We start from the raw sequence: 13061 nt of genomic DNA on the forward strand, positions 1-13061 counted from the left end.
AAAATCTGTTCTCAGCCCTTTATTATTCTTTTCTTTCATTACAAAAAGAAAAAAAAAATATATTTAGATAGTGAAAAAAAAAAGAGAGAGAGAAAGAACCATGGAAACCAAGGATTCGGATCAAAACTCAGATCTGAGTTCAGATCTGAGTTCTACTGTAGCAGATCTGCAACAATTCAGATCTGAGTTCTCTTGAACTCAGACCTGAACTGATGTAAATTTAAAGGATAATTGGGGGTTATTGTCACCCCAATACACCCTACAAAAAAATCTGCTATCTCCCAAAAACAATTGGATAGTCATGGTTGAAGAAATTCGGATCTGCAATCACCTAGATCTGAACTGGGGTTGTGAACAGAGCAGGATACAGGGCATACTTTGCTGTATTAAATAACTTGTACTCCGATCTATCTGAGCTGATTTGGTTGAAGAAAAGTATATTTAATCTGAGATTTTTTTATGCCTCAAGAGATTTCATGCAAAGTGGCACTTCCACACCATTTTCTATTAGAGTTCAGACCTATAGCAGGGCTACTATAGCAGACCTGCTACAGCAAGACTGAACCAGGGCAGGTTTTGAACAGGTTTGTATTACAAATAACATTACTAAATTGTCATTGTGAATTGTCCTAGGCTGATCTTTGAAATTTTTTTTTCAAGATAGATAGCTCTGATTTCAGCTATGCATGAATAGAAAGTCTAGCAGATCTGAATGGGTGTGTGCAGCCGTGTGTACTACATTCCAATAAGTGTATACTCAATCAAGGGCTACATTGATGGAGCCATGTTTCTTCTCTTGATACTTGATTGTTCCATCCTTAGTTTCAGTTTTAATGTAGCTTATGCAAATCAAATTTCTCTTCTTCTTTTGGTTCTAAAAAAAAATATATATAAATCTCAAAATGAGTTCAGATCTGAATTGCATTCATCAATCAGACCTGCACTCATCCAAAAAGATTTTGGTTGCATTGCTGTATTTTGTTTTAGTTTTCTTCCTTTAAAAAAAAAAGAAAAGAAAAATAGAAAAAGAAAAGAAAAAGAAAACAATGAAAGAATAGCATGTGAGCTTTCAGATCTGAAACTCAGATTTGAAGTTCAGATCTGAGTTCAGCCGGTTGCAGGACTGCATTCTGCTAGGTTCAGATTTGAGTTCATCTGAACTCAGACCTGAACCCACTCAATTCTGATGTGAATTCGGGTAGTAACAACACCCAATTCACAATTTGATGCATCAGACTTGCCTCATTGATGAAAATATAAGCCATGAATGGTAAAATCAGTTCTGAAGTGCATGAGAATCAGAGGCAGTATAAGTACATGATCTGAAATTTTTGTGAACTTGATGTTTTGTTATCTTTTAAATCACTTGCACCCAATCTGAATTGGTTGTATTGGATTAGGACTGATGTTTGTGAGGTCCAAAAAGAGCTTCATATTTTTTATGTAATGGTATTCAGATCTGAATCAAGGCTGCTTTCATTATAAAGTTGCAGATCTAATTTCAGGTCTCTACAATCAATTGAGGCATACAAGATATTTAAGTTGGGACTTGAAAGAGAAGTCCTAAGCTCTTGGGATCAAACTTATTTCAGACCTAACTGCAACAGATTTTAGACCTACTTATTGATATTAGGTTTGGAGTTTTTGTAAGTAACTGTTCTCAAAAGTTAAGTTTTCAAATCTGATTTTTTTTTTTTTGTTAGAACTTGAAGAGCAGCTTAAAGATTATAAATTCAGCAATGATTGTAGATCTGTTTACAGTAGATTTTAGATTTGTTTACTTATGTTCATTTAAGTTTAGAATAGTGTGTAATAAACTCCATTGCTGATTTAGCTAGCTCTCTTTTCCATTGAACATCTACTTCACACTTGAATGTTGGTTTAGTTTCAATAATGGAGCTATGTTTTTCTAGTTTGCAAATTTATTAGTGTGGATCAAATCTGTGTACGTTCACTTACATTGCTGAAATTCTAATGCAGATCTGAGCACACAACAACAAAAAAAAAAAAAATCAAATAACTTTGGTAGTGTGCTGATTTCAAGAACTCTTAGACTTCTAGGCTAGTTTCAATCTTGTAAATCACTTGTTTATCACTTGCATATCAGATTCCAAGAGATATTTATATTGGCTTTTGATCTTGTTTTTTTTTTTAATTTATTTATTTATTTATTTTTTTGTTAGATAGAATTCAAACTTCTTGGCCTTGTAAGTTTCTGTTGTGTATTACAGACTGGTTAAATTATTTACATTGTTGGGAATTGTGTATAGTAGTCTTTTTATTATTTGGTTTAAATTATTTTTAGTTAGAACAAAGCTCTTGATCTCTCTTGCAAGTAAATTCTAGCAGAAGAGGCTCCCACCAAAAGAACTCTTGCATATCTGGAAATTAATCTTCAGGAAGTCCTCTATACACCCTTCTCTTTACTTAGAATTTCTCTTGCTAGCTTTATTGTTACTGCCTAACACTACGAACATTGAGGACAATGTTCATCTCAAGTGTGGGGGAGTGAGCCCGAGGCTAGGGTATGGGGGTTGAAACCATGCACCTCATTCACCCCAACACACATATGCAGGCAATGACATAACCAAAAAGACTGGAACCCCTCAAGTTCATTACTATTTATTTGATGATTTTTTTTAAGAAGAAATGCAATGAGTTGAGGGAGACTGATGTACTTGTTAAGTTTTTATTCTTGTGAATGACCCAATTTGATATATGCATGAGAAAAGGGGAGCTGAATATGCCTTTTAGCATGACTAGCCCTAACTTCCTTCATGTGTATGGAAGCCCTTGATTTCATTGTTAATGGTCAAGAAAACTAGTCCACATCTGAAATGTTGATTCTTGAGGTTCAATAATTGCAAAGAAGGACAAAATCCCAAATTGACTCCGCTATTTTGAGCTGAATAGTAAAACTAGCAGCTCAGAACATGAGTCCTATTTACCTACCTCAAGTAAGTGACCAGTGTGAGATGGAGCATAAGATGCACTCACACCAAAAAAAAGAAAAAAAAAAAAGAAAAGTAAAAGAGAGAGAGAAAAGTGTGTGAGATGGAGCATAAAATGCACTCACACTGAAAAAAAAAAAAAAAAAAAAGAAGAAAAGGGTGAGATGGAGCATAAGATGCACTCACCCTTAGAAATAAGTAATTGTGGTGACAACCGAGGTTCAAAGGGGCACTCTAAAGTTGAACTCTCATTGAGATTTAGTTACAGATGTGTAACTTAGTGAAATTTGATTATTAACCTTGACAATTAAGGAGCTGATTTATATATGAATTAGGAGTGAAGGCTAGACTATGATGAAATTCATATTCTCCTTTCCTTGGATCTGATACATATCTAAAATGGTAATTTACAAGAATAAGAGTTGAGCACTTACAAAAGTTCCCCAACTACTCAATGCATTTCTATCTTAAAAAGTTCACCAAGTAAATGGTGAGAACAGAAGGGGGGAATGTTAAGTTTATGGCTAATGTCTTTGCTTGAGGACAAGCAAAAGCTTAAGTGTGGGGGTATTTGATGAACCTACAATTTATCTATATTTTATGAGGTTTTTGCATGAAATTTTATGCTGGTTTAATTAGATTTTGCCCTATTTTAGCTTGATTGCAAGAAAAATTTCAGGGGGAGCCAAATCAACAAAAAGAAGGCAAAAGCAAGAAAAGAAAGCCCAAAAATTTATCAAGTTCAGTCCGGCCCAGCCATGAGAGCAAGGGAGTTTCATTCAGCCCAAGTAGTGCAAGCTAACTCTTTGGAAAACCCAAGGGAAGAAGCCTAGCAATAAGGAAATTTCGGCCCAGCCCATTTTTAGCCCAAATAACAGCCTAGAGTGTAGCCCACATGAGCTCAAAAGCAAGCTAAGTTGTAGCCCAAATAGAAGCCCAAAGGGAGCTAGGGGCGGCAACTCCTAGATGTTTCTTGAAGAGAAGGAGGGAGCACTCTAGAAGGTTCATGAGGGGTGTAATACACCCAATTCTAGAGACTTCAAGAAGGGGCAAGAGCCCCCTTGAAAAACTATATAAGGAGGCCTCTAGGAGGGGAGAGAGTTGTTCAATTGCTTGAGAGGAAGGCTCTCCCACTCTTATAGGTTCGGCCACCTTGAGAGAAGAGAAGAGAAGAAGGCTAGGCGCAAGGAAGAAGAAGAAGAAGGGCTGAAGGAAGTTCAAGACAAGCAAGCTAGAAGAGAAGGTGAGTTCGAATTGAGGGTTTGTGATTCAAAGATCTTTTGTAATAAATCAATTGTAGTTTCATTCTCTTTTGATTCGAATTCAGTTTCTTTGTTATATTTTCTTTCTTCTTTCTCCTTGTTTCCATTCTTCCTTGATGTATTTCAGCTTGTAAAATTTCAGTTCAGCAATCTAATTCTTTTTGATTCATTCAAATGATCATGGATTGTACTTGAAGTTTCTTAAATAAGGGTGTTATTGTAGAGTAATTCGGCCAACTAACCTTCAAAACTCAGATCTGAATTCTCAGATCTGAGACTGCAAGATCTGAATTGCTTGAAAGAGAATTCAGATCTGAAATTTTCAGATTGGCCGAATTAATCTACAGCTTGGAATTCCTAGAGTGCTTGAGAGAGACTCTAGGAATTCAGATCTACTATTCAAGAACTGAATTGAGTGCAAGGTTAGAAATAACTTGCACAATTCAGTTGGTGATCAATTCAGATTTGAATTGATGCCTTAGAAGTGTTTGAAGAAATGCATGCATGGGGATTAGATTCTTGCTAGAGATAGAAGAACCGTCACTCATGCATAGGATGAACATGCGTTTGAGAGAAGCTGTTCATGACCTTGGGGTTTCACCAAACCAAGGCTCAATCATGATTTATTCGAATGATCCAAATTGATAGATTGCTGAATTCTGAGATTGACATTTACTGCTTACTCTTCTAACCTGATTTGAAGGCAATTGGGCCAATGATTTAGATAGATTTTAATTTAGGATTTTTTAGCTTTCATTAAAATTTTGATTTATTTGTTGATCAAATAAGAAGTACTCAATTTAGTATTGGTAATTGTTTCCTAAATCCTCGTGGGAACGATAATTCACTCACTACTTTATTACTTGAACGGCTAGTGCACTTGCTAGTGTCACAATGAGCCACACATCAGAGAGCATGAAAGACATTCCCTATGCCTCAGCCGTAGGGAGCATCATGTATGCCATGCTGTGCACTCGTCCTGAAATCGCCCAAGCAGTGAGTGTAGTAAGCAGATTCCAGGCCAACCCAGGGCAGGAGCATTGGACTACTGTGAAATGCATACTTAAGTACCTTCGAAGGACAAAAGAGTTTTGTTTTATATTCGATGGTAGTTCACTATAGATCCAAGGGTATACAGATGCGGATTTCCAGTCGGATCCGGATGATAGAAAGTCTACATCTGGATATGTTTTCACGATAGGATCATGTGTCGTTTGCTGGAAAAGCAGCAAACAGGGGTCCACAGCAGACTCCACAACCGAGGCCGAATACATTGCTGCAAGTGAAGCTGCCAAGGAAGCCATGTGGATGAAGAAGTTTGTTCACGAATTGGGAGTAGTTCCGTCCAACACATCTCCCATCCCATTGTTGTGTGACAACAATGGAGTGATTGCTCAGGCTAAGGAGCCACGAGCCCACTCGAAGTCGAAGCACATCGAGAGGAAGTACCACGTACTCCGGAAGGTTGTTGGTAGAGGGGACATCTTGATTCAGAAGGTAGCATCAGCGGAGAATGTAGCAGACCCATTGACTAAGCCACTGACACAGAAAGTGTTCGAGAAACACGTGGAAAGTATGGGACTCCGACTTATACCAGATTGGACCTAAGTGCAAGTGGGAGCTGTTAGACAGTTGTATGCCCTTAGCTCCAATTAGAAATATGTACATTATGAATCTATTGTAAATGAATAAAGTACACATTTGATTCATGTTCCTGTGGTGTGTTTCTAGGTAATACCCTTAAACTGGACACTTAATGAGACTTGTGTTAGTTTAGAATGATCACAGCCATTGGGTAAGTCTGGGGAGATTTATCCTGCCAAGGCTGACACTGGTGTGCTGCCAACTATTGGGGTGGCTTATCTCAACTACCAGGGTGAGACCCAAAGCACATGCAGTGTAGGATTAATAGAACATTTGAACCGGACCAAATTTCCAGTATTGCCTTGGACCTTGGAGATAGATGCCAAAACTGGAAAGTTACACCTCACCCCTAGACTCGATTATGATACTACACCAGGTGTCGGATTGGACTGTCTTTGATGTACCAATCAGTGAGATCCTTAGTGGGGGTCAAAACCTAGGTATGTCGGACAAAGGTAATGATCGGGGATGCACTCTCTCTGATGGAAACCAAAACTGCCGGCAGTCAATTTCAATTGTTGAGATTTTGTTTTGCAATATATATATATATATATATATATATATATATGTTATGGTTTCGAAATGATTTGCAAAAGGTTTTAATTCCCGGGATCCATGTAAGTAGAGAGCGCAACACTGTTCCTTGTAGTCGAGGGAGAGGTCCTCCCTTGTCGGGCAATGTTTGATCATTATGGGCTGAGAGGTTAAGTGTAAGACCATTGAGGATAATACCTGATGGGCTAATCTTGCATTTGCCCACAGTCCCTGGGTGTTACAAGGTGGCTTCGCCCAAGGACCACTTAGGGTAAGTGTTGGGCCCATAGAGCCCATAAGATGGGTTTCAGGGGTTGCACTGTCCATAACAGTGTATTCGGCCAGGCCTTGTAACAAAGGCTGGGCTGAACCCATGTGATTGATGTGTAGATCAATGTTTGGGTCCCATGCTATACAAGGAAGCCCAACTGGGTAGTAGTTTAGAAGGCTAAGTGAGTACATAACCTTAAATGGGCCTTAAGCCCATATCGAACTTGGCTGATTTGATCAGTCAATTAAAGGGGGCGAATTCTGAGATGGATCAACTAATAGGATTGGGCCTAGACCCTATCCACTTAGAGAGTCCAAAATCTAAATAAGATTTAGATTTGGAAGCCTCCTAATTAGATTAGGAGATGGCTGATCTGATCTGCAGATAAGATAAGGGTTCTCCCTTATCACTTAAAGGGAATTCTAATCCAAATATAATTTGGATCAGCAGCTCCTAATAGGATTAGGAGCTGATCCCTTTAAATCTATAAAAGAAGGAGGGGCGGCAGCCTTTAGACATGCAACATAAGACTCTTGTCTTCAGAGCTGAAATCACAGAAGAGAGATTTCTGCAACCTCTACAAAATCTCTCTTTCCGCCTCCTTCTTGCCGCCACCATTACCTTCAGTTTGATCTCCAGTTCTTGGGAGAAATCAAGATCTGATCTTGATACCAATCTTTTGGGAAAAGATTGATTGGAGCTGTATTCACAAGTCATCCAGTTGATTCTTGTGAAGGGTCAAGTTCTTTTGAAGAACATTGCTGATTCTGCTCCATCCTGCATTGCACCATCTTCAGTGGGAGCAGTCTTTGGATCCTTCCTTGGGCGTGAACACCTCCATTGGGAGATACTAATTCTCCGTATCAGGTACATCCTCATTCTTACTCCTTTTGGTTCAGATCTGGTTTGGTTCATGGGAGAAATTTTTTTTAAATTCGTCCAGTCCATTCCGCAAGACTTGGGCGTCCATGTGATGGATATCCCATCTCTTCAACGAACACATACAAAAAAATCAAATCAGAGAAATAATCATCCAAAAAACCCAAAAAAAAAACAAACATGGAGGGGAGGAGTTTTGGTAAACTCACCTTCTAGTAGTTGGAGGCTAGACAGTGAGATATTGTCATTGAATTCACCCAAACACAAATCTGCAACCACAGAGAAAATGAGAGTATCAGACTTCAGAAAAACATAAAAAAATAGCCTCAAATCGATGGAATACTATAGAAAAACAAAGATAAGAGCAAAACGACAGGTCCACCGGTCATTTTTTGCTCACCGTCAAACATCGCCGATGGACCTACAACTAACGCCATCGCCGTCTGGTATGTTGTATGGTTTCAAGTGGAGGAGGAGGATGATAACCTCACGTGGGGGTATTTTTATCATTAAAAAACCAGGGACAAGTTCATCCCATTCGAATGAAGAAGCACTTCTTCAAAAAGTCCTGAAGAAAAGCCACATCTAGGTCACTTTTTTAAGAAGTGCTTCTTTTAATAAGAAGTACTTCTTCTCACACTTTTTTACCAAGCACTTATAAGTACTTAAAAATCACTTAATGTGTGGTCCCATGTCTTAAAAAAATACTTTTTAAAAGTGAAATCAGACAGTGCTTTATTCTTTTTTAATTACTAGTAAGGTAAATCACCCCACTAACCGTCAAATCCATATCAATCAAATCTCTCCTATTATTAAATTCAATCAGAGAACCATTACCAGCCCATGAATCCAACCAGAAATTTACATTTTTTTCCATTGTCGATTCTCCACATAGAATCCTTTTTAATAAGTTCTCTAGAAGACAAAATGCCTCTCCAAGCCCAAGAAGAACTATTCTTTTTTTTTTTGCATCCAAGAAATTGTTGTTATTAAGGTATTTATTAGTCACAATCTTGACCCAAAGATTGTCATGGCAAGTTAAAATTTTCCACCCCAACATAGCAAGAAGGGCCTTACTCATCCATTTAAGATTCCTCACACCTAAACCACCCCATTTTTTGGGAAAGCAAACCCTGTTGCACCTAACAAGATGAATGGGGTTTTGGCTCTTTGCACTCGATCAGATAAAGTCCCTTTCTTCTTTTTCTAAATTAGTGACCACCCTACTTGGAATTTTAAAATCTTGCAAAACAAATTGAGGAACCATTGATGCAGAAGAATTAGTTAAAATTAATTTCCCAGGTAGAGAGGAAGAATTTTTTTTCCAACCTACCAGTTTGTTATTCATTTTTTTTCTTTCAAGAGTTTGAAAGTATCTTTTGTCACTCTACCCTCAATAATGAGAGCATCAAGATAGGTTCTATTCTTATTCCCAATTGGGATAAGAATTCTGGCCATAATTTTCTTATGCCTATTGGTGATGTTTTTCGAAAAGGAAATGGTCAATTTAAAATAATTGGGCAATTAACCAGATGCTTTTGCAAATATATCCAAGATCTCCTTGATTTTAATACAAGTGTTAATAGAGGTTTTAGCAAAAATGATACAGTCATCCGCAAACTGAAAAATTGGAATTTTCGGACCTCCCTTAAAGGCTTTACAGCCAATATCATTTTTGCCACTCAACGCCTCTTTATGAAAATTATTTGCAAGATTCAGCACAAAGGACAAAAATATATGGGGAGATGGGATCACCCTGCCGAATACCCCTACTAGCCCTAATGGTACAAGTAGGAGATCCATTTAAGAGAATCTGAAAAGAAACTGAAGTGATGCATTCCATCACCCAATTAATCCATTTGATATGGATTTCAAATTTAACAAGCACTCTCCTAATAAAGTCCCATTCCAACCTATCATAGGCCTTTTCCATATCAACCTTACATGCAAGCATCCCTTGCTTGCCTCTCTTTTTTTTCACAGTATGCATCATTTCATGAACAATGAGAATGTTATCAGTAATTTGTCTACTTGGAATGAAAGCGCTCTGAAATGGGGAAATACTATCATCTAGGTATGGCTTAATTCTATTAACAAGAATTTTGGAAATGATCTTGTAAATAACATTACACAGGCTAATGGGCCTAAAATCATTAATCTGCTTCGGGTTATCACAATTAGGGATAAGGGTGATAAACATTCTATTTAACTCAACATTCATTTCCTAGAATGGAAAAAAGCTTTAACTGTCTTACAGACAAAATCTCCAACAATATTCCTGAACCTTTTGAAAAAATAAACATTAAGTCCATCAGGACCAAGGGCCTTCATATCCTTCATCGATAGAAGGGTATTATGGATTTCTTCATTTGTAACTTCTTTACATAGGGAAGTATTCATAGATTCTGTTGCACAACTCCCTATATTTGAAATGAAATTATCAACCTCTGAACTACCCTCAGACTTGAACCTTTTCTCTTAACCACTACAAAACACTTTTTTGATATTTTCAATGTCATCCACCTAGATACCATTGTCATTTATGATTTTCTTGATTTTATTTTTGTTTCTTCGAATAGTTGCAGTGGTGTGAAAAAAAATTATTATTTTTATCTCCAAGTTTAATCCAATCAACTCTAGAATTTTGGGCCCAATAAACTTCTTCTCTAGCAAGAGTGTTGTTAAGAAGCTTTTGAAGGGAAATCTCATCATTAATAGGGGTTCTATTATTTGGATCATCCTCTAACTGCTCTTGGATCACCTGGTGTTTCAAAAGAATCTCTTCCTTCCTCCTAATATTCCCAAAATGATGCTTATTCCAAAATTTGAGTTCTTTAACATTTTTTTTTCTTGCAAAATTGATAGGTCCTAGAGCCAATAATGTTGATATCCCAAGCCCTCTTTATAACCTCTTCAACACTAGGATCAAGGCACCACATGGCTTCAAATTTGAATGGTCTAGGACCATACGAAATTTGAGTATTATTATCAAGAATCATAGGGGTATGGTCAAATGCCATAAAAGGAAGATTAATGAGCCTACAATTATTAAACTCACATGTCCAAGTAAATTGGCCTCCCTCCATCTCTACTTCAGTAAGATTACAATAATCTATTAATTGATTAAAATTTCTGGTTTGGTAAGGCTTAACTACCGAGCCTCCTTTTTTATTCTCACTTCTTCTCATGGCATTGAAATCTCCCATATAATACACCACACCCCATGAGTACAATGAGAAATGTTTCTAATCCAGTCCCAGACTTTAATTTGATCAGTCTTACAAGGAAACAAAAGTATTCAACCTACTTTTATTAGAGCTAAGATCAGTAATGCATGCATGGATAATCCTATCATTTGAAAAAATAATATCAATAGAGCAAGCTGATGAATCCCATAACAACCACAGACCACCTGAAAAGCCAATTGAGTCAATTAAATGGAATTTATCAAAATTTAAAGTTGACACAATATTTTTTGCTCTAGTTGGATTAACCCTTGTTTCCATAAAGCAACAAACACTTGGCTTGTACAGCCTACATAATTCAGCAACTTGTCTTCTCAACTGGATTCTTCCAGCCCCTCTAACATTTCATATAAGAATCTTCATTTACATTTGCTTCTTTAGGACCCTGCTCGTCCATGTTGAGAAGAGTTCGGCCGAGCTTGGTAGCACAAGCTTGTAATTCAAGCGAGGGCACCAAGGTGGTTGAATGTTGGCCCAATTCTGACAGGCAGGAGTGATCGGAGTAAATTTGCTGGCATGTCCATTCCAAGTAGGGAGTTGAACCATGCTTTTTCAAATGAGCGTGAGAAAACTAAGATTTCAATAAAAAAAATAAGTGGGTTAAGTCCACGTATTAATTAGATACAGTTTAATTAGATTCAGAATTGTCTTTTCTAAAGCAGATAAGGCACTATCCTCACTAAACCCAAGAAAGATGAAGCGGATAAGGCATGTTGAGCAGAAGTTATGTTAATAAGTCACTTAAGTGCAACACTTCCAAGCGGGCCCTTATTAAAAAAAAAAAAAAAAAAACTTTGACAGTTCAGTCTAGCCTTTTAAAATCTGACGGTGGCTATTGCATGTGGAAAGGTTAAGATTTAGGGTTTTATAGACTCGATGAAGGAAAGGGCAAAACAGTCTTAATCTAAAGTTATACAAAAGGTGTTTTTGAAATTTTGAAATATCTAAATATCTTAACCTGATATTAAGTGTTTTAATTTTTTTATTTCAGTTTAACTGATAGAAGGTTAAATGACCAAACTTGAGTATTGGAACTTGAAAGTAGTGGTGGATTAGGACCTTTGATTAATGGAGCAGACATTATCACAACATCAACTTAGTAATAACAAGGTGGGTTTGGGGCAAGGACAATGTCAACACCAAAAAGTGTGGATATCTCCCCCTTGTAACTTGTAAATCCCTCTTCAGACACTTCACACGACTAATTCGACACCTCCTAAAGACTCTAGGTACCCTAAGATCCTTACTTGTCAAATTTCATTTTAGTGCTTCATCATTTGCCCCTTGATTGAAGCAAGATTCCTTTTCAGCGATCTTCATTGTTCAAAGACCATGATCTCCTAAATCCCCTAGATACAAACCTCCTTAGACCCATTTGACCCCGCCAATGAGTCCAAAACCCTCGAAACCCCCCCCCCACCAAGTTTCACCTAAAAACTCCATTCATAGCCCTCAAACCAAGCAAGATTTTATTTCACAAGTTGTTATTTGTTTGCACAACTCTCTCATGATATAACATCAACCTAGTAGCCCTCCCTAAGTAAATCCTAATCACCCAAAAGTTGCTTACCCTTGGATCAAAATATTCCTTTGTTACAGCTTTTATTAGAACCCCCTCCAAAACATTAAAATAAGCAATACACCCCTCATACATCTTTCGAAAACCCCTAGATTTACTTTATTTAGACCATTTTATCCTTGAAAATCCTCACAATACCCAAAATACCCCAACACATCCTTTTTCCTATAAAACCTAGATTTAGGCCACATTTGATAACACTTTTCAAAGGTTTGGTGTCTGAAAAGCAAGTTTTTCAGACACCAGACTCGTTTGGTGTTGTGTCTGAAAACCGATCTGAAATCTTTTTTCAGATCTGAAATTTTATGTCAATAGCCTGACACTTATGCGTTTAGGCATAATTGAGAGGTGCATAAAAGACATAAATACCCTCAAAGAAATTTTAATATTACATATTTTTGTCCTTCATGTAAATCGAATCGAACCCTCACTGTGAACTAACGAAGCTCCACCGCCACCACCGCCATTGCATTCTCTTTGTCTCTCTCTCCTGTATTCTCGCCACTATGGTTCTTCTCTCTCGCTCTCGCTCTCTCTCCGTCCTATCTTTCGACTGCCACCGCCGCTGCACGTGGTTCTTCTCTGCCCTATCTTCCGCAACCGCCGCTGCAAGAGAGTGAGAACGAAGAGAAGAACCACTGCCATCGTGGTTCTCTCACTCTCTCTCTCTCTCTTCACCCTGTCTTCCCGTCACCG

The sequence above is a fragment of the Nelumbo lutea genome, chromosome 1, assembly GCF_056320005.1.
Source record: "Nelumbo lutea isolate HS-2025 chromosome 1, American lotus-T2T, whole genome shotgun sequence".
NCBI classification, from domain to species: domain Eukaryota; kingdom Viridiplantae; phylum Streptophyta; class Magnoliopsida; order Proteales; family Nelumbonaceae; genus Nelumbo; species Nelumbo lutea.